The sequence below is a fragment of the Trematomus bernacchii genome, unplaced genomic scaffold (assembly GCF_902827165.1).
Source record: "Trematomus bernacchii unplaced genomic scaffold, fTreBer1.1, whole genome shotgun sequence".
NCBI lineage: Eukaryota > Metazoa > Chordata > Actinopteri > Perciformes > Nototheniidae > Trematomus > Trematomus bernacchii.
In genome coordinates, this window is record NW_022988043.1 from 10,431,901 (window position 1) to 10,451,983 (window position 20,083).

The 20,083-nt window shown below is 39.3% G+C and overlaps 1 protein-coding gene across 1 annotated transcript in view; it reads right to left on the reverse strand.

Annotated features, from left to right (window-relative positions):
* The window catches only part of gpat2 (glycerol-3-phosphate acyltransferase 2, mitochondrial), a 153,779-nt gene extending 136,793 nt beyond the window's left edge, over positions 1-16,986 (reverse strand). Inside the window, exons 1-2 of the mRNA XM_034117687.1 lie at positions 16,787-16,986; positions 256-309 (exon numbers count right to left, since the gene is read on the reverse strand). The gene's annotated coding sequence lies outside the window, so the exon portion shown is untranslated. The remainder of the gene's footprint in view (positions 1-255; positions 310-16,786) is intronic.
* Positions 16,987-20,083: the final 3,097 nt, after the last annotated feature.

Genomic DNA, 20,083 nt, shown 5'->3' on the forward strand with positions numbered 1-20,083 from the left:
GTCCCTTTTAACACAGCAATAAAGTGAGTTCAGTACATTTTCTATAGAACAGCTGCGGACCCCCGACCAAGGCTTTGAGAACAACCTCAGGGGCAGCAGAGCCCCAGTACATCCCCTGGTGGGGGTTACAAAGAATGGGCTCACACACTTACACTCTCACACACACACAAACACACAGGCAAAGACAAAGTGGACTGATTCTGCATTTAGTTGTGGAGAAACAGTTTCCAATCGAAATAGGGATGTTTGTCCTACCTTATTCTGAAGCAGCCACAGGTTTTGTAAGGTTTTTGTTGATTGCTGCGCTGTCTTAAAAGAAAGAAAATTAGACATGTTAGCAGCATCTTAGTTAACACCATCAAAGCATTACCTCTGCTCTAAAATCTATGAATGAAGCAAATCTAAGTTAAAGCAGGGAATATCTAAAAATAATACATGAATAAGGTCATTTTGTTACTTATATGTCTGTACTTATGACGGTAAACAATTTCCTTAGCACACACAGGCTTATTTATGCCTGTTTAAACTGTATTTGGCACATTCCCTCTCAGCTAGGAATACGTGTCAGACCAACCAAGGAAGGAAGGAAAGTGCGGCATCTCAACATGATTAGGTATTCATAACCAGACAAGCCAAATCAGAGGTAATAGGGAAGACATCATTGCAGCGAGTGAAGGAAAATGGAGAGAGAGGAGAGGGATAAACTGTGATGGGAGGGAGACAAAACCTTTGACTCAGAGCTCATTTGATTGCAGTGAACAAGCTCTTTCTCCATCTACTTAAACGTACACTTTTTTACCCCCAACTGTTGCTATGACTCCTCCAAACATTAAATCACTTGTAATGTGAATTAGCTCATGCATGGACCAGACACACACACATACAGGTTTCCCTTCTCTGCTCCCCATCAGAGGGTGAAATTACATGATATTTCTGATCCTGTCAAGAGCTTAAAAACATTATATTTGACTGGGCTTTCGATTTCTCTTGTTTTTGCCGTTTTGTCCTTTTTGCCAAACCTCAACCCACAAATCAAGTGGGTGTTTAAATAAATGTCCTGTCAAAAGTGGAATATAATTCCAAGCGATGCAGTCTAGGTAAATTTAAATTATTTGAGATTTTGTTACCTCTGAATCATCTGAATGACCTCTGAACTAGGGCAACTATTGCCAACCTAGGAGATGAATGAAGAATGCCAATGGCCATGCCAAATTACTTATTTACTGAATGTAAAATGTTTTAGGAATTTTATAAATACATTAATAATCAACCAAATTCTGCTTTGGATTTTTTGCTCAATCATTCAAATAGGACACATGTTGTGTTGTGAGGAAAGTGATGGAACTGCTGCAGTTCAGACTATGAGATACAAATTCAGTTTACGAATTAAAGAAAATGTGTTGTCACTAGTTACATGTCTGGTTTTTTCACTCTGGGAGAATTTGCGTTGCATTGTGTATTCAAATCAGACATTATCTGTACGACCATGAAACTATCAATTCTACACTTCAAAAGTTTGCTAAAGACATCTTTGTTGTCAATAACATGTTTGAGGTAGCAAAACTATCTTGGGTCAGCTGGGAATTCCCATCAGCTTATTAGTGCGAATGCTGTGCCACAGCATTCCACTATAGTACTTCAAATCTTTATTAGTGCGAATGCTGTGCCACAGCATTCCACTATAGTACTTCAAATCTTTATTCTTTCCGCTTAAAATTATTATTTCAGCCAATACTTTGGCTCTCCATAACTTCAGCTTACTTTCAGCTACAGAAACCATTCAAATATCAAACTATTCAGCCTGTTCAGGAATCGATGGGAAACCTTCAACTTTGTAAAAATATTTTATACTTTTTGAAATATTCAGCTTTTTAAACTCTTTTTTTAACATGGAAGTCAATGGGAGATGCCTTCAAATCCTCTTTTCCTACACCTTGCGCCAAATGCTACTCCTTCCACATACTTTCAGCTAGACACTTCATTCCAACTTTCAAATGATCACAACACCTTCAGCTATTCAAACTTGACTTTTATTTTTGTTATCTTTTACGGTTTTTGACTTATCAATGTTTAAGTTTTGGTAAATGTACAGGCTGTTTTAGATTTTAGAGTGCGTGACATCATCACTTAGAGTGTAGAGGGTCTTAAAAATCTTCGGAAAAAATATTTTAAAACTGCTCTCAGAGCCAAAATATACAATCTATTCAAATAATTTCAAAAGATTTCAGGAGCATTATTAGTCTGGCCTGCTCAATTGCCTTCATCATATCAAACGGACACACCGTTCTGGCCCAATAGTGATCAGAGTGACAAAAAGTCCACCTAGCTCCCAATAGACTCCCATGTTAAATTTGACCGGAACTTTCTTCAGAACAGAGAGAAGTACACTTTAGACAAACTGCTCCCATCTCCACATTTTACACACAAAACCAAAAGAAACAACATATATCAGTTCATTGGGGTTCCCTGATGCTCACGGTCTGGTCATTTTTGTATAGGAGCCATAGTTTTTGAACAGGTGGCAAAATTGTCAGATATACTCCGCAATGCATTCTTAATGGGACTCAGTGCTGCAGTTGGTTGTCATGGTGTTGATGGGCAGATTGGAGCCACACACACACCTGAGTGACATCATCTAATCAAAACAGACACCATGGAAACCTTTGATCTCTGGACACACACACAGGTGTTATGATTGGGTGTTATGAGTAGGTGCTCAGGAACAGAAACAAACACTGACAGACTGGACTTTAACAGACTGTCTTAGCCTATTATTTTCTGTCTGATGGAGACTTCATACTGACTTCAACAGGTTCCACATATTTTATACATTATTGGTGACATATGGTTTTAGTCGAAAACTTTGCAGTCAATATATTCTGCTGCTTTCCCAAGCCTTTTTACTTTCTTTTCTCTTCTTAATACAAATTCATTCACTGCTACTTACATCTGATATTTAACTCCTTCAGCCTATTTTCAGCTGCAGAAACCATTCAACTATTACATTATTCAGCTATTTCAGGACATCAAGGCTATACATGTTGTTTATACCTTTTTTTAAACCTTTTCTTTTAAATATCAAGCTTTTTCTGAATTTTTGTAGCTAAAAGCAGCTACCATTCAGCTAATAACATATTCAGCTTTTTCTGCATTTTCAGCTAAATTCAGCCACAAATGTTCACAGTTTACAGCACGCATTTTCTGCAGGAAATGCATTTTCTAGTTGCTATTGACAAGCTAATGAAATGGTCATAACACGATAAACTCCAGCTTTATTGTCAACACAACATACAAGCCTATTAACAACTTTGTATATATAAATAGGAAATGCATGGTTGAGAAACACTTCCTGTTATTGTTTTTATTTTTGTTCGACAATACTCCAAATGTTTGTAGAGTATGTAGACAGGCTGTGATATCTCAAATTTGTGAGAAACAATCTCCTTGAAGCAGCAGCACAACCCAGCAGAGAGAAAGCTTATCTCAAGGATTTACACTGCAAGTAATTCTGGACACAGGAAGTAAATGTATATCTAAAGATTTATGGGTCCAGGACGGAAATAAAATGATAATATCCTTGCATTGCAGTCCATACATATGGCAGCAAGAGAGCCGAAAGCAACTCATGTGAAATATATCTTCACCTCTTCCATTAAGCAATTTAATTAAATCCATGCTGTAATTAACTTATTTCTGTGTTCCATGGAAAAACATGAAAGCTCCAATAAAAATGATCATCAGTGTTGTGGTTCTCCGTAATAAAGTAAACTGTATCTGCAGTGGTAAGTTTGCAGCCATTTCAAAGCTCTGTACAGATACATGTTTGTAGGTGTGCTGATTCATTTTGGTTGATGAACATCAACTCAGTCCCAAATAGAAGTAACTTGACCCCTGACTGGGATATTTTGAGAAAAAAGAAAATAGCTTGACTGTAGAAAGCAGAGGTTGACACCGCTCGTATTTAGACTTACCTGAGTGCATCTGAACTCTGTGTAGTTAGTTAGAGGGAATTTAAGTAACCCTAATAAAATAAATCTTTATGGTAACAAGCGCGATTTAAGTAGTACATGGATTAATAGTTAAAGCCAGCTTGTTGGTACTCTGATGGTTAAGGTTGTCTCCAGAGAGACACCATCTGCTTTAACCTTGACCTCTGAGAACTGATGCATTTCTGTTATTGAATTTAATTAGCTGCATCCAATTTTTGTTCTGTGTGTATGTCATACAACACAACAAGCCACCTGCTGTGATTTGAAACTGGTTAAAATACTGTCCAGAACAATGAAAGTAGTGCTTTGCCATGCTTTTCGTACACAGCTTATTTTTCGACATTGCATGGTGGAGCAGTATGAAAGAATTAGGGATGCTCCGATCGATCGGTCACCGATCGAGATCTGCCGATACTCACTCTCTACCGATCGATCGGTGCTCTCTAAACATGCCGATCGCGAGGGCCGATCGCATGACGTAAAATACATGACACTTTTCTCTGTACGCGGCAAAACAAGCTCGCCAAAATGGCTTCACCGGTCTGGCATTATTTTAAGGTGTCCGAAAAAGACAGTAAAATAGCGGTATGCAACGTGTGTGTGAAGCAGAAATCCTGCAGCTCCACCCGCTGTGATGGGCGGTGTGAGCGGAGCGAAACACACAAGAGTTAGACCTAACACACTTAGCTATTTTATCTACCTCTGGAACAAGCTAAACTAGTTATAAATATGTTTATTCTTCACTGTCGGCCTCACACATTACTGGATCAGCGAGCTGCATGAGACGATACTGACGGGCTGTCAGGAGAGGGAGAGAGGGGGAGAGAGAGGGGGAGAGAGAGAGGGAGAGAGAGGAAAAGAGAGCGCTTGCTAATTTCTCCCGTGGTATTATCCAAAGTGAATGTAAACTTGAATAATATACATAATTTGAATGTAATAATTAAGTTGATTGTTTGTGGAAGCTCCAGTGAATGAGCCCCATTAACTGAGTTTTAAACATCACTTTAAATGGAAGATTTAAAGTGATGTTTAAATCTTCCATTTAGGCCCCGCCCACTCGATCGGATCGGCAGATACTGATTCCGGCGATCGATCGATCGATCGATCGATAGATCGATAGATAGATAGATAGATAGATAGATAGAAGCACACATTGTCTCACAAGCAAAAAAAAACTCCTTAAAACAACAGTCAAGTGTACAGTCCACTGTCCATACAAAGACCCAGATGCCTCAACAGGCCATATCCAAATCTGTACAGTATTTCAAAGATTTCGAGCAAGGAACACCAACATGTTTACATTGTCGGGCAAATGCATCTTTGATTGCAAACTGTAGGGAAGGTGGGGGCTCTCGAGCTGCCGTGTTTGCTCCCAGCTGGGAACACGGAATGGGTAGGTTGTGTTTCAGGTGCAGTTTAAGGTTGGTCGTATTGCTAGCTTTTGGTGCTACCTTTTTTAAACAAATGCGACACACCGCCCGGCTCATTCAAGTCCGTAGGTTCGCCTCGTTGATTTGGCTTAAATCCAAAATATTCCCACACCGGAGATGTGGTATTAGGTTTTGCAACCACTTCCATTTAACCTCAAATTCCCCTCAAGTAAGGCAAGGCAAGGCAAGGCAAGGCAAGGCAAGGCAAGGCAAGGCAAGGCAAGGCTATTTATATAGCACCTTTCAACACAAGGCAATTCAAAGTGCTTTACAAAAATGGAAGACATTATGAAAATGGCATTTAAAATCAGTCATTAAAAAGAAAAGATAATAAAAATAAACATTAAAAGAAAAAATACATGGATAAAAGTTAAAAGTTACAGTGCAGTTTAAGATGTGAATAGTTCAATTAAAAGCAGCGGCAAAAAGAAAAGTCTTCAGCCTGGATTTAAAAGTAGTAAGAGTTGCAGCGGACCTGCAGGTTTCTGGGAGTTTGTTCCAGATATTTGGAGCATAATAACTGAATGCTGCTTCTCCATGTTTAGTTCCGACTCTGGGGACAGAAAGCTGAGCAGTCCCTGAAGACCTGAGAGATCTGGATGGTTCATAATTTAGCAGTAGGTCAGACATGTATTTTGGGCCTAAACCATTCAAAGCTTTATAAACCAGCAGCAGTATTTTGAAATCTATTCTTTGACACACAGGAAGCCAGTGTAAGGACGTCAGAACAGGAGTGATGTGATCCACTTTCTTAGTGTTAGTGAGGACTCGAGCAGCGGCGTTCTGAATTAGCTGCAGCTTTCTAATAGATTTTTTAGTGAGACCTGTAAAGACACCATTACAGTAGTCGAGTCTACTGAAGATAAAAGCATGGACAAGTTTTTCCAAATCCTGCTGTGACATTAGTCTTTTAATCCTAGATATGTTCTTTAGGTGATAGTAGGCTGATTTAGTAACTGTTTTAATGTGACTGTTGAAACTCAGGTCAGAGTCCATGACTACACCTAGATTTCTGGCTTTATCTGTTGTTTTGAACATTGCAGACTGAAGCTCAGCGCTAACTTTTATACGTTCTGCCTTGGCTCCAAAAACCATTACCTCAGTTTTATTTTTCTTTAATTGGAGAAAGTTCTGACACATCCAGTCATTGATTTGTTCAATGCACTTACTCAGTGCATAGCTATGGTAACTTATTTTGTTGTTTTTCATTATCTGAGCCAGTGGTAGCATGTAGATGTTAAAGAGAAGAGGCCCCAAGATGGAGCCTTGAGGTACCCCACATGTCATATTTGTCAACTCAGATGTGTATTTACCTATAGAAACAAAGTTTTTTCTGTCCCTTAAGTAGGACTCAAACCAATTTAGAACTGTTGCCGAAAGTCCCACCCAGTTTTCTAGTCGGTCTAGTAATATGTTGTGGTCAACAGTGTCAAACGCAGCACTGAGATCTAATAATACTAACACTGAAGTTCTGCCACTGTCTGTGTTTAAGTGGATGTCATTGAAGACCTTTACAAGAGCAGTCTCAGTGCTGTGGTTTGGACGAAATCCTGACTAGAACACATCCAAACAGTTATTTAAATGCAAGAAGTTACTCAACTGTTGAAATACAACTTTTTCAATGATTTTACCTAGAAATGGCAAGTTTGATATTGGCCTGTAATTGTTCATTACTGAAGCATCTAGATTATTCTTTTTTAAGAGCGGTTTAATGACTGCAGTTTTCAGGGCCTCTGGAAAAATACCTGAGTGAAGAGATGTGTTTACTATATGAAGTAGATCTGAGGCCTTGCAAGGAAAAACATCTTTGAAAAATCCTGTTGGAATAATATCAAGGCAGCAGGAGGAGGATTTCAGAAGTTGAATAATGTCCTCTAAGTTTTTACCATTAATCTGATGGAATTGTGTCATGGTGTTTGAATTGATATTAGGTGGACATAGGGACAACACATTTGCTGTACCTGATGCAGAGGCACTGACTGCTTGTCTAATTTTCTGAATTTTGTCAGTGAAGAAGGAGGCAAAATCATTGCACGCCCTGGTGGATAGAAATTCAGAGGCTACTGACACTGGGGGGTTAGTTAGTCTGTCGACGGTAGCAAACAAGGCACGTGCGTTGTTTTTGTTTTTGGTAATGATGTCAGAGAAGAAAGACTGTCGTGCGTTTTTCAATTCCAAATTATAAAGGCCAAGTCTCTCTTTATAGATTTCAAAGTGAACCTGGAGATTTGTTTTTCGCCACCTACGTTCAGCTTTTCGACACTCTCTTTTTTCTGTTCTCACGGTCATGGCCTTTCTCCAGGGAGATATTTTCTTGACAATCACTTCCTTTACCGTAGTTGGAGCAATGGTATCTATAACATTTTTAAATTTTGAATTAAAATGATCTACTAGCTCATTTACTGAGATGTTAGCAGGGGAGAGTGTGGATGAAAAATTATGAGTAAACATTTCCCTAGTATTTTCAGTTAAATATCGCTTTGTGGTTACCTCTTTCTGAACATTTTTGTGAACAGAAATAGAGCTCTCAAAGAAAACACAGGAATGATCAGAGAGTGCAACATCAGTCACCACAACCTTTGAGATATTCAGACCCTTTGAGATAATTAAGTCCAGAGTGTGCCCCTTATTGTGCGTCGGCTCCGTCACAGGTTGTCTCCTGCTTGTCTCTATATTATTAATTTGGCTGCTACACTGCTGCACGCGGAGTGTCCTGACCTGGCTGTGTCATGGGCTGTGTGTGAGCCCCTCACAGCGCGCCGGGCTGGCAGCCACAGCGCTCCTGGCTAAAATGCTGGTCACATCCTTATGTAAACAAACACGCATGTAAACGGCAATTTATCGAGCTCAGAAAAGTGATCGAGTCCATTTTTATTTATCGTACGATAAGTCAATTAATTGCTTATCGCGACAGGCCTAGTTGCACCTGTCGTAAAGCACCTGAGGATAAATAAAAGGGATCATTTACACAAAGACACTGGACAGACAATGAGATTCTGGACTATTTGTGTGCCAGGGCCAAGGGCGAAACCATCAGACAAATTCAAGAAACAAGAAAATGAAGGTCTCCCTTGAAAAAGAGATCGTTGATCTCAATGGGATTTTTTAACCTGGTTAAATAAAGGCTACAAACAAACAAACAAAAGACCGGATTTATGACCGAATTACAAACTGGATAATGTGTGGCGGTGTGCTGCATTCACTGACTCCTGCATTCTCTAACCAGGTGCCACCCCTCATCTATATTAAATGAGTATTTCCAGAGAGGGAGAACGCTTCGGACTAGGGTTGCAAAATTCCGGGAATTTTCAAAGATGGAAACTTTCCATGGGAATAAACTGGGAATTTTCTAAATTGAAGGTTGGCTCTTCATAGGGAACTTAAATATAGTTGGGGAAAGTATATTTTAGCATAATCTTGACTAAAACAAACAGATGCCATTCAAGTACACTTGAATATCCATGCCATTCCTCAATCACATGCACATAGCACACTGCTTACTGCATGGCTATTGAGACCACACCCCCTACAGGCACTGTGCATTCCTCCAACACATGCACAGATGATTTCTAGAAGTAATATTTAACTCAACATTCATGTTGAGAGTGTTTGTTCTTCAATGAAACAAATGATTGTTCAATAAAATAATTAAAACTTTTTCTGTTCTACTTACAAATAAATCTGTTGAAATGTAGTGTTTTTTTTTTTTAAATTGTATCATTTTGCATGGATGTTTTCTTATGACAAAACAAAATGTTTATATTTATGCCTGGTAGGGGTGTAACGGTCTACGTATTCGTACCGAAAATATTCGGCATGGGCCCTTCGGTTCGGTACACGAACGAATATAACGTTAAACGTAAACAATTGAGAACGTGAACTACTTTTTGGAAGTAATCTCAGGTGCTGCGTCGCAGCATTCTGAGTAATTTGCTCACATTGGGTTCAACGCGTCATAGAGCGACCAAGTCATTTCATTGGACGAGAGGCATACTATGAGAGCTGGTCACAGGGATGCGTTCATATTTAGTCAGTAATTTGAGGAACTGGCGAACGCAGATAAAGTTGAGCTCGAAAATCCTCCAGCATCATTGAAGTCTCCGGTTTGGGAACATTTTGGTTTCGCAGTTACGTACAAGGATGACGGACAAAGACAGGTAGACCGAACCAAAGCTGTTTGTCGGCATTGTTCAACTAAAATTGGTTACGCGGCTGGCAATACATCAAACTTGCACACTCATTTGAAAAGGCATCACCCGAACGTGAATATCACCGGTACCAAAAGAAAAATGACTGAAGTGCAAACCCAACTCCCACTAGCATTTAAGCCTTGAACACTCGCAAAAAGTTCAGACCGAGCCAAAGCTATTACAAACGCCAAATACCTTTATGTTGCCATGTTAGCAAAGCGCTACCTGGCTGTATCTGCTACCTCTGTCCCTCGCGAGAGGTGTTCCACAGCAGGAGACATTGTTAGTGCCAGCAGATCTGCCCTTTCGGCAATCAATGTGGACAAGTTAATTTGTCTTAAAAAAATACATGAAAATACAATGACAAGCCTAATGTCAAACTGGCTGCTTAGGTGAGTACTAGTACAGTACAGTTCAAGGACAAATTATTTCAGCTCATCGAAATGCTGCACCTTAATGTTTATTTTATTTTGTATTTATTTGAGTGAATATTCACAGTTTAATAATAATTAAAAACCCAAAACAAATATTTTATGTTTTGTGAGTACTAGTACAGTAAAGTTCAAATACAGATTCTTTCAGTTCATCGAAATGCTGCACCTTAATGTTTATTTTATTTTGTATTTATTTGAGTGAATACATTATTCACAGTTTAATAATAATTAAAGAACCCTAAAAAATGTGATAATTTTTACTGCGGTACCGAAAACGTACCGAAGCGTGACCTAAAAACCGAGGTACGTACCGAACCGAAATGTTTGTGAACCGTTACACCCCTAATGCCTGGATATGATACAATTCGATTACCCTCAATTCCCAGTTAGTTCCCATCAATTCCCATTAATTCCAATAATTCCCATTGAAAGTTTCCAATATGGAATATTTCCTAAATTCCCCAGCTTATTTTCCCATGGAAATCTACGGGAAATGTTCCGCCCCTTTGCAACCCTACTTCAGACACAGAAAATCTCCTGCACTATGATGCATGTGTGAAAGGGAAACTCAGTAAATGTCTAGATCTTATCTCCAGATCACGACAAAATCACATGCTACTTAACCCATATTCTTTTGTATTTTATTTAATAATTCTGCATGAACAGCAGATCTCTGTAATCATGTGCTTTTGGTACAGCTTTATCATTTGATATAGGTTTGTTAATGACATTTTCATTATTTATGACTCTGTGGCATCTTGATAAAACATACACAGATTGCCCAATTAAGGAAAACACTGCTGTCAGTGTTGAGGGTTGAAGTATTTTCATCACACAATTATTGAACAGCTTCAACCACATTTGGCCTGCATTTTAATTATTACCATCAAGACTATAACTTGTTGAATGTGGACATCTAAATTGAATATGAATGAATATGACTATGAATTTTCACCTAACTGTTTTGCATTTCTAACACTACTTTCAACTTATAAATGCAATGGGTACTTTTCAAATAATTATCTTGATATTTATATTTTGTATCATTCACAAACAAGCTTAAGGCTGGAGCCACACGAGGACGATAACGCAAACGGACCGCAATCGTTATCAAAAAAGTCTTCCGTCCACACGCAACAGACACGTGTCCGTTCACACGAGACCGCTCGAAAGCGCTGGAGACGCTGTAGTACATATGCCAGGCCTGTAAGTGGCGCTGTACTCTGCCACAAAAGCAGTGAAGAAGACTTCCCGCGCATGGTTGCCATGGTTGCCCTTCTGTTTATTCTCCGCTGTAGACGCTCTGGCTCTTTTTCTCCCTCCCCGAGGCAAGCGTTTGCTCCTGCTGTAAATCTCTCCGGTAGTCCACCATCAGATGAAAAACACCCACCTCTCGGCAGAGTTTCAGTCAGATTTTTTTTCGTCAACATGTCCGTTAAAGTTGAAATCTTCCGAACAAAATTAGAAAAGTCCCGGTCAAAGGTCTTCTTTGTTATTTATTGAGCTTTAAAGGAGAGGTGTCATGCTTTTCCGGTTATTACCCGTCCCCTTGTGTGTTATGAAGGTTTTTATGCATGGAAACGGTGTGCAGAGTCAAAGCCCTCAAAGTACACCCTGTAGCGAGTAAAACTCTAACACAGAAAATACCTCCCCAAAACGCCTCGTTGGAGATACGTCATTGTCCATTTGATTCTTCCGGGTACGGCATGATGTCAACCCGTACCCGGAACGAAATGGACCAATCCGTGGAGCCGTTACGTTACGTCCGCGGAGCCGTTACGTTAAGCCCCCGCTGATTGGTCCAAATTGACCAATCCACGACTTCCTCACACACAGGCAGGTCTGCTGATTTCTCCTCCCTGGCTGCAGGCTGATAACAGACAGTTGGGATCGCGGCAAAATTCTCTCTGCAGACCCATTCTCACAGCGTTTATCAACCTTTTTCTTACTCAATATCAAGCCACACTTATTGTTTTTACTTCGGATGTGAGTTTGTGTGTGCTCAGGATGAGTTTGGCTGTGTTTCGCTATGTATCCTAAACAAGGAAACAACACCTCCACGGAGCTCAGCGCGATTCACAACGTCCCGACCAATCAGAGCACACTGTGCTCACAGGGAGGGTGGGGGCTGGAGCTTTGGGAGCTACAACGAGCCGTTAAAAGCAGAGAGTGAAATTCAGTGAATACAAGTAGTTTACAGAGATGCTGTATGAGAAACCAATGTGAGTTTGGAAAAATGCACAGTATAAATCTATTTTAGTATACCTCAACAATGGAATTATGATCAGTGGAAATGGCCATGACACCTCTCCTTTAAAACAAATTGATAACGACTATATAATAATATAAGAATAAAAAACGGAGCCTCTCTTTTCCTCCCCCTCTTCTGACAGCCCAGCAGCTGATCTCTGAGCAGGAGAGGTGGGGAGAGGCGGGGCTATTGCTTCAACGTTATCAGGAAATGATCGTATAGGCGTAAACATGGAGCCGTTTGCCCCCCCAGAGCGTTTCGTTTGCAGATCTACCCACCTTGGGACCCGTTATCGTTTTCTGCGTTTCCATGTCGGCCTCGTGTGGCCGAACCGTCTATCTGATTGTGAACTGTAGCAGATACGACCGTTATCGTCCTCGTGTGGCCGGGGCCTAAATAGTCAAGCTTAACTGATTCTAACCAACTTCAACAGTAGTTAATCAAATTCAAATTTATATCATGTCATCAAAATGCATTTAAATCTACGTAGAAAAAAATTCAAATACAGACGGCGAAACGTTAAGCAGACAACAAAGTACTTCATCCCCAGAAGTATTCATAGCCCCAAAAGCTCAGACAGTTGGGCTCCTAGACACATAATGATTTCTCTTTCAAGGCTTAGTGAAGCAGATAATGCTGTAAATAAAATAGAGTTCAGACATAACCAGTAATGTGAGAAAATGGTTCGATCTATACACAATAGTCTGGTACTGTTATACAATTCTGCCACATTATCAGTTTTTTTTTTTTTCTTCAATTTCTCTCAGCCAAATGCAGATTCAAGTAACAGGAAATTCCATGATATAATAATATAACTTTGGTTGATGATGTATACTATGGGAGGGGGGAACTCCCAGATCTCAGATGAGCTCTGTGAGACCAGAGGCCTGTACTACGAAGCCGGATTTTCGCTTAGCCGGCTGACTTCAGGGAAAACTCGGGCTTTCCGGTCCTACGACGCTGGTTCTCTTTTTAGCGGGCTAGATCTCCATGGTAACTTATGCTGAGCGGCTAACCTCCTCAGGAGGAGGTTAGGTTGCAGGCTAAGAGATCAACTCAGTGAAAGCGCCGCCTGCTGACCAATCAGAGCTCCGTGTGCGGAGTTTAAAGCTATCAAGTCATATTACAGGATAGAGGAAATACAGAAAAACTGCCGTTGCAGGAAAGACGGCCGGCAAAAATCAACTGACTGTGTGAACGTGAAAATTAATAGAATATCCCCTCTCATCTTCAGAGCAATCTGACTATTATAATATTAGCGTTAAGAAAGCTTACTTAAATATCTGCCACGACATAAGTAACCGGATCAGAGTAACATTAAGTACAGTCCGCGGCACTGTGAGTGCAGACGTCGATGTGTCCCATTATCATTCATATCATATCACATCATAATGCATCATATATTTCCTTATTTGAGTCAGCTTCTTGAGCCGTATCTGGCCGTGCAACACTCACAGTGTCACATACTGTATGCAGAAGTATTATTTTAAGCAACACATTAAGTTGACGAAACACTCGAGTCAAATGTAATTAAAGTCAGATCCACTCGTGTCTTGGACGGGGCGGTGATATCATAAACCTATTAATGTACGCATTCAAACGCTTTTTCTTTTACCAGCTGTATTCACCTTGCAGGTGCAGCTATGTGGCTTTTATCCTGGATAAAGTGTTTAAGTCATGGATGTTTAAAGTTTAACTTCTTCATATTTGACTAATATTAAAGTTCACTTTTCATTCAGGAAGTATGACGCTGCGCTGTCAGTAGGCTTGTCCATGTTTGAGATTGGTCGAATGCTCCAAATACCACCCCTTTCATGTGAACGCGCACTAGATAGGACACGGCTGGCTTGAGCGATCCACTTGATAACCAGCGTCGTAGTACAGTTTAGCGAGAGCGCGTATGTTTTGGATTGGGCCAACCGGCTAACTCAAACATATCCAGGTTAGGAAAATCCGGCTTCGTAGTACAGGCCTCTGGCCTCGACATCTACAGAACAGCAGTGTTCACGAGCCAAAACGTATTATTAATCAATACAAATAATTAATTAAAAATGTGTTTTTCTGTTCCTGTGGTGTTATCACAGTGTGGTGCTGTGATAGCAGCTAATTGGAAATCATATGTTTTATCTGTCAAAGCCATTGATTAAGACAAGTTAAAATCACATTGTCCTACACACACACACACACTCAGTCACCAGTGGCCACAAGTTAATAAGGCCAACAATTAATCGAAATGTCATGAAATCACAAAATTGACCAGTGCGGTATCCAAATTGCAGAAAGAGCAATACTATTAAAAGGCAATAATCTTTTTGTTACAAAAAGCAAACCATATCATGATCCTTTAAGAATGTAATGTCAATAAGTGAACGATACAAAAATGATCAATACTTCAATTTTTTTTTTTTATATTTTCCCAAATCGGGCAGCCTGCACTAGCTTCCATACATTGAAATTAATAAGAGATCATTTTACGATAAGATTACACCAGCCAAAACGCAGGAATCAGGCCAAGGCAACAAACCCCTTTCCACTGACACCTTGAACTGTGCCTTCATTTCCATCTCAACTACACACCAGTAAAGTTTTGTAACTGCGATTCACACAGTTGTGACGCTTTCACTTTGGCAAACCTTCTCCACAGACAGAAGGACATAAACACCTGGCAAAGTGGGCAGCAGGTATCTCCAGGAGCACATTCTGCCATAATAACAAACACAGACTCACAATGTGAAAACATTACCAGACATGCCGTCGCGGCTGCTAGCAAATGGAAGTGATTGCGGTTCAATGTCTTCAGACTCACTTTCATCTTTACTCCGCAGTCAATGAGATTAGACAGATCACTTGCAAAGCTGTGACTGATAACGTTTGTGTTATCTGCTTGCTTTTTGATGTCATTTTATCAAAATTAGGAAATTCCCTTAAGACGTTATTTGCTTTAAAAATAAAGAAAGATGCATAACCTCTAACATGATAGTTTGAAAGCTAATGTGTTATACTGGATAGGGATATCACCATTACTGAAACTTCAATAGTCAATGTAAATATTCTGAAACGGTGATGGTACTCATTTTCCATCATGGATGTTCTCAAGTATATTGTCATTGGAGTAGCTCTAAAAAATGGTTTTCTGCTGTAGTGCTTCTTTTTGACATAAGCAAGATATGTTCATGAATAGTAACTCTGGAGACTACAGGTCTAAGGAAAAGCATGCATACTTCCTTTTAACTGAGTAAGGTTCCCTTTTCACGGACGGTGTACAGGCAAAAAGACTTGGTGACAGAAGATGTAGTCTTCTTGAGCCTTGTACAAAGCAGAACAGCGTGAATAATATTTCCCTGGTCACACATATTATATCAAAAAGCAAGCAGATAACGAAAAGGTAATCAGACACAGCTTTGAAACTGATCTGTCACATATGTGTGACTCTGGAGTAAATAGGATAGTGAGTCTGAAGCAAAGGTGTAGGCCACACAAACGACAGATAACAGATTGGAACATATAGAGTATAAAGATACTCTCTGTCAACCATCAATTCCCTAAGGACACTTTCAATATATTTTTCAAAACTAACAAGTACAGTACATGCAGTAGCACCAGATACAATGTTGGCAGTCAATAGATGTTTTTCACAGCAGACATTTTTGACATGTCATAGTAAAAAAAACACAGGTGCATTTAATAACAATAATTAAAGCTGCATTCCACTAAGGGTAGACAGTTATTGTGCTTTGTGGTTCCTGAAAGTGTTGTAACTAATGTATCTGAGGCAACGTTAATGTTTTCATTTTGTTTTTTTGTTTCAAATTAACAAAGAACTGTCTAAATTGAAACAGACATATGTTCGCAGTGCCGGGTGAGAAACAAGAATTAGAGTTCCAACATTAGTCTCGGCTACAAGCATAAAGATGTGCTGACCAGTTTTCCCCCTTCCTAACCAATAAGTGTAAAAGCTGCAAAGCAGGCAAGACTTTTTAAAATTGAAAACATCTTGTAAATACATTAAGGTTTAATTTATGCCCACCAACTGAGCCTTGCCACTATTTGCATTGCATAGCTAAAACGCTGATATAACCTCAGTGTACAGAAACACGTGTGAGGGACGTGCTAGCTGATAACCGTACCACCATGTGTATAACGTGCTATTACGCTAGTTTAGACATTTAGCAAAGGCATATTTGTTCAAGACACAAACGGCATGTGATGTAATGAATAAACGGGGAAAAGTAATATAACTTTAGAGACTGTTGTGACAGCATGCCTCTTAGACAAAAGCAGGGAGCTAATATTGAACTCTACTGTTGAACAAAGCTAACGATTTAGCATGCTATTTAACATGCTAGCGCAGCAGTTCAAAACACACACAAAAACCCATGGAGCATTTTACCCTCACAGTTACAGTCCGCAGACCGTCCTACCCACCAAGTTAATTAGCTTAGGGGAACATATAAAATGTCCTGAAAGGAACAAATCCGTATAGTCTGTTTACCTGTCGACTCTTATGGTGCGCTTCCTGCTGCCTCCATGGCACCTGTGCTGCACCTGATAGCTCACTAGTACCAGCCGTGTGTTTGCGATATGTTATGTGACTTCTAGACACTCGTTTAACAACACTTACCGCAGTTTTGAAGATGTTTCGAGAATCCTATTAGGGTAAACTATTTCGTCCGCCGTTGCAATTAAATCGTTTGGTTTGTCTTGTTCTCCTAAACCAAACAAAGGTGGTTACCGCCACCGGAAGTGACCTGTCATCGTGGTGATTTGCACGATCTGAAGTTTAAATAAAAAAATTAAAGTTATATTATCAAAGAGATTTCTTGTATTTTATGTTATTTAAAACAACATTACACAATATGTTATGGATTTTTATATTTATTCTTGCATGGTGTCATCTTACAGAAACATTGGTCCTACTAGTAGTTTTGAGATACTTGTACTTTACTTGAGTATTTCCATTTTAGGCTACTTTGTACTTCTACTCCTCTTCAATTAAGAGGTAAATCGTGTACTTTTACTGCACTGTATTCATTCTGTACCTTTAGTTACTTTGCAGATTTGGATTAATGATGTGAAATACAGTAGGCTATAGTCAACACTTAAATAAGACTTAAAGGTGGGGTAGGTAAGTTTGAGAAACCGGCTCGAGAAACACTTTTTGTTATATTCCATGGAATGCTCTTAACATCCCGATAGCAATGAATATCTTAAGTGCTTTGACAAAAAATCCATACAAAAATGTCATCTGTGGAAGCCGTAATACTGTAAAAAGCACGACCAATCATTTTAGCCGGCCCGGCTAAAATAACTGGATGGCCTACCTGCCTGTCAGCCTTCCATCTGTGCACAAACTTATCTCGTGCCCTCATTGGTCATGTGCGCGTTTGTGTGTGTTGGAGGAGGGGCTCTATAAGGAAGTGGCAGATTTTCTCCGGTTGTGTATTTTCAAATTCTAGCGATCTCGAGCCGGTTTCTCAAACTTACCTACCCCACCTTTAAGTAACATTCACAAACTAACCTGCAGTATACAAAGTAATTAAAACTATCTGCACCTTTACCAGCTTTGACAACACTTTAATGCATCAATAATTATAAACATATGATATTTATTATTCTGAAATTCATCCAGTTGCATAATGAGTACTTTTACTTTTGGGTACTTCAAGTATATTTTGATGCTAATACTTTTGTACTTTTACTTAAGTAACATTTTGAATGCAGGACTTTTACTTGTAGCAGAGTATTCCGGTGGTACTTCTACCTTTACTAAAGTACACGATCTGAGTACTTCTCCCACCTCTGGTCCTGCAGCCTCTGGTCAACTCATTCAGCAAGGGGCAAGGCCGAATAGAGAGCACTTTTAATAATATCACCATTTAATATCCTCAGTTTAAATACAAAAACAAGCGCCGAAGCCTTGATGATTAATCTTTACCTTAACGACAATTATTGGACTCAACAATTCCAATTCAAGGTCCACTTACGGCCTTTTCTTCAGTTTCAACCTCTTAGCCTCTTAGACTATATTCAGAACATTTAACATTTTCCGTGGACCTTGAGTCGGGATTTTGTTTTGTTTTTAATTATAACAAAAATTAATTTCAGCAACAAATAACATTTTTTAAATGAGAAAAACGCTTCTGCAATAAAACATTTTTAAAGTTGGTCATTACCATAACAATTCTGCATTAGCAATCAGACCATATACATTTATTAATTCTTCCAAATATTAACATTTATTCTATTGCTTTTGGAAGGTGCCTTTTGTAATTTTAATTAAGTACACAATGGCATGATGCTTTAATAAGTTGCATACAACTGCTAAAACAGTCAAATACAAAAATATGTTCAGGTTTATAACTTGCAAAGTACATATGTAATTAGAACACAACCTTAAGGTTACAGGTTTTACTTTTGTTTTAATAGAACTAGAATCATTACAAATTAATAATATAATTGTGTATTAATATCATGGACAATGTGTAAAGGAGCTTTGGACATTGGAAGCACTAAGTGTGACAATACATTGAGAGAAATGTTGTTATGATAATGCATTTTTTGAAGGAATCTGTTTCCTACAATTTGCAGTGGTTTGCCCCAAAAGCTTGTCTTATCAATGTGGTCTCTTTCAGGTTCCACCCTGACTTTAAAAGGATCAAGTGTTAGTCTGACTGAAACCAGAAAAGAGGATCTTGTATTTGAGCCCATTGTGGAGTTAAGCCACCCTCTTGTTTGAGTTTCACAATGGTAACCCCTTTCCTGTGACTTGGCTGCATGGTTTAAACAGGGCAGGTCATCAGGAAAACCAGATAAACTATAGCCTGTCTACAGTAGGGGCTAAAAGAAGACTAGAGCCAGATAGATAAGAGACTCACAGGCAGTGAGTGCAGAAGTTTTATAGCTAAGACAATGAAAAACAAAAGTGCTAGGAGTATATCTGCCAATAAAATGCAATAGAATGAATTTTACTGAATGGCACTCCTAAAGATTCCCTGTGAGGATGCTTAATGTAGGGCTGTAGTTTACATGTTACTGAATCTGCTTAACAAATGGGGAAATTACTGTAAGTGGTGTGCACAAAACATCAAGCATTCATATCTCTCATTGTCACACTTTATAAGAAGACACTTGTTTCTAAGGCATCAGGGGAAGGATTTTTTCCATTGTACAGTAGGTGCATAAATGTATTGACTAGGCCTGGAGGGATTTATATATTCATCCAAAGTAATGTTGCTGATTAGTGCTCCCAAGGCACGTTAATAAGTAAAATCAAGAGCCAAAAACATCCAAAAATCATTTCTCTCTTCCTCCGTGCAATAAAAAACGATACTGGCATCACTTATTCGCTCAGTAAAAGGCTTGAGGGGAGAAGTTGCTGCACAGGTGTTTTCTCTGTAGGGCATCTTAATGAACAAAAACACTATAAGTTGATGGGTCTCCTTGTTTTTGCAATAGTTGTTTGATTCCTGTATTCAATCTGAATTGATGTTATGCTCTTTGGCAGCAGAGGAACAGGCGGAAAAAAATGACATTAGCTGCGTTCACACCGGAGTACTTTTCACCGTACTTTTCGCGTTTAGTTCCGTTAGTACCCCTTATGTCGCGTTCACACCAAAAAGAGTACTTAATCTCGGGAACTTTTACCCCCATTTTTAGTGCCTGCTGAGAGATCGTACTTTCCTTGGGGAAAAAAGTGCCCCAGTTCTGATTGGCTGGGCGAATTGCAAACCGCGCCCCGTAAAACTCTGAAATGATTTGTAGAGCCGCCATTTTATTTGCTCGCTACAAA